The following is a 4,697-nucleotide window of genomic DNA, read 5'->3' on the forward strand; positions in this document are numbered from 1 at the left end:
TTCTGATTGTGCTCTATTGCATTGCCTCTGTTCTGAAAATAACCCAGAACTCCTCTGGCTGTTTCTATGCTCATGGAGCTTGGTATTCGCCCCTAAATCAGATGACTGCTGCCTCAGTAACACAGTATCAGTTCAAAAAACCACCTTTCTCAGTTTCTCATACAATTCCTTAGAGGATAGTTGAGCAGTGGAGCAGGCTGCCCAGAGGGCTGCACAGGCTCCTTCCACCCATCCTTTGAGGGCTGCAATCCCTGCACAGCCAGGTCCAACCCCATAACTGCCCCTGTGGTGAGCAGGTGCTTGCACCCCTCTGGAGGTCCATTCCAGCCTGCAGGATGCCACCATCGTTTCCTGGGTGTCTGTTCAGCAATTGGTTTGGTTTTATTTTAATACAATATTAGAATTCATTTATAGTTGAAGGCCTTTGTCCATAACCTGAAATTCAACCATGGCTGCCAAAATACACAGCTTGCAAATATAGATCACTGCATCATCAAATTGCACTTTGAGATTTTCTTTGTGTAAAATTAGGTTAATTACCAGAGCTATCTGGACACTGTTGTCATAAACATAATACTTCTCTTAGTAGCTCTATATCAGTTCAGTCTTCTGCTTCTCCACTCACCTGGCATTTTTACCTACATGGTTCTACAGACAAATAGCAGCAGCACATAGCACTATGATATAAATTGCTGTTGAACTGAAACTGTGTTTTCCCATAAAGAAAACCTGCCTCCACTTTTACAGATACACTCTTACCTTTGAATCTAATACTTTCTGACACTGTCTGGGAGAGTCTAACCAGATATGTTTCTCTAGATTTTTTGTCTTCAAAATGAGTGTCAGATTTTCTTGTGGTAACTGATTCTCCCTTCAGAAACATAAAGTAGCCCAGTTCATACAGGTGTCTACAAGAATGAGCACATTTTCCAGCTCTACAGGAATATTTTCCTTGATATGTGCCAGAAATTAATATTTTTCTGAGAAACCAAAATTATTTGCTTTCCACTTGAGACCATCCAAAGCAATTACTTTTACAGCCCTATTAAAAGCATGGCTATTAAATAAATTATAGCATGCTAAGTAACAAAGCCCTTGCTAAAGACTCAACTACTGACTTAAGTGTCAGAAATTAATAACATGACATACATAGATGCCCAAATAGGAGGATTTGTCGGAATTCCACCTCTGTTTTTAAGTTCAGTTTTATACATGGAAACACTATTCCAAAGAAAATTCTCACTCTGAAATTTTCAGACAATTTGCTATGTATTCTGTTCCACAGAGAAATATACATATCCAGTACTGTGAGGATTTGCATATAATCAATTTCTGCTCTTTATTTCCATATCACTATTTTTCATAATTTATTTGAAAATTCATTTTAATATAAACCTTCAGAAGTCAGTGAGTGCACTGTTTGTATATTTGGTGTGTGCTAGAAATTTGCATTTATTCTGCTCAGGCAAACTAAAAATATAATTGTTAATACTGAAGAGTTGATGGTGATTTTTACTGAGAAACACAAAACAGTGAATGTATCCCTGAAATATTTGTTAAAAATAGTTCTGAAGTTTGTGCAAGACCACTTTGAGTTGTATATAAAACATGTAACACATTTATACTGATTATGATAATGTGCAATTAGTTATAAAAAACCACAACAAAATGTGAAATTGGTATGATTTTTGGCATTCATTTCACAGAAAAAAATAATTCAGTGTGAATTTCCAAAAGTAATACAATAACCTTTGACAAGTGATAACATACTAGTTCTTAGCAAATTAATCTGTAGTTCAAAATATACACTAGAAGGGGAAAAAGGTCTTTAGTAGGATTTGGGGTCTATTCTATGCAACAACAACAAATGTTTCAAACTGTAAATTATTTAAAAGTGTAGCACACCATGGCACTTCTTCAGTTTTGAATCACTGAATTTGTAATGCAGTCGCTTCTGTAGACATAACTATTTCTGTGGGATGTATGCAAAACATTTCTTCACCAAATTTAAAAATGCAGCAAACTGTGCGATGTCCAGTGAGACCATTCATTAGGCTAATCTAAGATATCACGGAGCCACGGACTAATGAAGAAAGGATTGAAAAATTTAACCCAGTTTTTCTCTATCAGTGGACACTAGGGGACCATGAATCAGGTGAAGACACTCAGTCCTTGATTCTGCTAAATCTACAGAATTGTTTGATGTCATTATTTGTCCTTAAAATACTATATGTGAATACTGTGTAGCTTTTATTCTTTTTGCTCTATCTCAAAACACCTGGCAAATGGGACAGGTATCTTTATTGGTTTCATATGAAGAAATTACTTATTTTTGTTACATATCTTAACATTCTTATTTCTTTTATGCTATATTGTAAAATATAGCATAAAATTTTTTATAAAAATAAAATAAATCAAGCCAGAGAGGAAGTGTGTCAGAGTGCTCCTTTTGAAGATGGGACTATTCATATTATTACAGTTCAGTAATTCTCTAAGCTGGGCAGAATCCAGGGTGTGATTTGTGTCTATTGAGGCACTGGCATTGAGATGTGACTTATTTTCATCAGCAAACCCAGTACCATCTTCTAGGTATAAGCACATTTCTATCAGATTGCAACTGTGAAAATGTTCAAGTAGAGGACACATACCATTATTTCTTTTTCCTTCAATATTTATAAATCTTGTCCCATTAGGCTAAGCAGCAGGTTAGCAAGAATAACTAAAGCTTTGCAGTATGTTGAAAGAAAAAGCCTTACACAGTCAGTAGCTCTCATTTGCAGCTGTCCCTCATGGCACTTAAATGTCATTTCAAACTTCACTTCATCACCTTGGTGAGTTAATTCACTCTACAGCCTCACCAGATGTATTTTTCTGAGATGCAGTAAGCACTTCACCCTCTCACCCTCCCTCCTGAGAAACAGTCTTGAGCGGTTATTTATATGTTAAATTGCAGGAGAACTATGGAGGAGAAATACCAGTTCTAGTATAACCTATGAACTGATCTACATTTCTTTCAATGCAGTGAAATGGGGTCACACAGTTAGAGACACGCAAACCAGGGACAAAAAAACTGTGGATTACCTACTGTGAAACCAGAGCCAGGTGCCAAGGATACACTTGAAAGAGAAGCAAGCAAGAAAACGAGAATTATACTGGTAAAATCATATAAAACACATACCTGTCTCTCAAGGTACATCTACTGTCAAGACTTAATTGTGTTTTGAAATGTATTGCCTACAACTATAAATCCATTGACTTTAATTGCATTTATTTCTGGTTTTACCAGTCTGATGAGTAATAGAGGTTCATTACTGGTGCCCAATCATTGCCTTTTCTTCTAAGACCAATACTGCCTTTCTGCCAAGTAAAGTGTGTCCTTGGGCTTGACTTCTCATAGAATCACAGCATCTGTTAGGTTGGAAAAGAGTTTCAAGATCATCAAGTCCAACTGTTAACCCAACCCAGCACTGCCAAGTCCACAACTAAACCGTATGCCACGTCCACAAGTGCCACATCTACACATCTCTTAAATACCTACAAGAATGTGACTCCACTACTTCCCTGGGCAGCCTGTTCCAATGCCTGGCAGTCTTTTGGATCAAGGAATATTTCCTAATACCCAACCTGAACCTCCTCTGGTCTCTTGTTTTGTCGCTGGTTGCCTGAAGAGCCCAATCCCCACCTGGTTACAGCCTATTTTCAGGGAGTTGTAGAGAGTGATAAGGTCACACCTGAGCCTCCTTTTCTCCAGGTTAAAAACCCCCAGCTCCCTCAGCAGCTCCTGATATGACTCATGGCCCTTCTCCAGACACACTCAATGTCCTTCTTGTAGTGAGGGGCCCAGAACTGGACACAGCACTCGAGGTGTGGCCTCAGCAGCACCAAGTACCAGAGGATGATCACTACCTTGCTCCTGCTGGGACCATTATTTCTGATACAGGCCAAGAAGTGCCATTGGCCTTCTCGGCCACCTGAACACATTTTGGCTCATGTTCAGCTGCATGACCAGCACCTCCATGTCCTTTTCCTCTTGGCCACTTTCCAGCTGCTCTTCCCCAGCCTGTAGCACTGCAGGGGTTGTTGTGATCCAAGGGCAGAACCCAGCACTTGGCCTTGTTGAACCTCGCACCATTAGCCTCAGCATCAATCCAGACTGTCCAGATCCCTCTGTAGAGCCTTCCTGTCCTCCAGCACATCAACACTCCCAGCCAATTGATGTTATCTGTGAACTGACTGAGGGTTTCCTCAATCCCCTCATCCAGATCATCACTAAAGATACTAAACAGGACTGGCCCCAAAAATGAGCCCTGGGGAACTCCATTAGTGACCAGATACCAGCAAGATATAAACAAGATGATTCACCACCCCTCTCTGAGACTTGCCATCCAGTCAGTTTTTCACCCAGCAAAAAATGCATCTGTTCACACCATGGGAAGCCAGTTTCTCCAGGGTAATGCTGCGGGAAATGGTGTCAACGGCTCTACCAAAGCCCAGACAAACAACATTCCCAGCTTTTCCCTCATGCACTCAGGATAAGTCTTGTCATAGAGGGGGATCAAGTTAGTCAAGCAGGACTTGCCTTTCCTAAACCCATGCAGGCTGGGCCTGATTCTCTGTTTGTCCTGTATATGCCACATGATGGCAGTCAGATGATTTACTCCATGAACTTACCCACCACTGAGGGATGAATCCTGGGA

The sequence above is a fragment of the Anomalospiza imberbis genome, chromosome 3 (genome assembly GCF_031753505.1).
Source record: "Anomalospiza imberbis isolate Cuckoo-Finch-1a 21T00152 chromosome 3, ASM3175350v1, whole genome shotgun sequence".
Lineage (NCBI taxonomy): Eukaryota > Metazoa > Chordata > Aves > Passeriformes > Viduidae > Anomalospiza > Anomalospiza imberbis.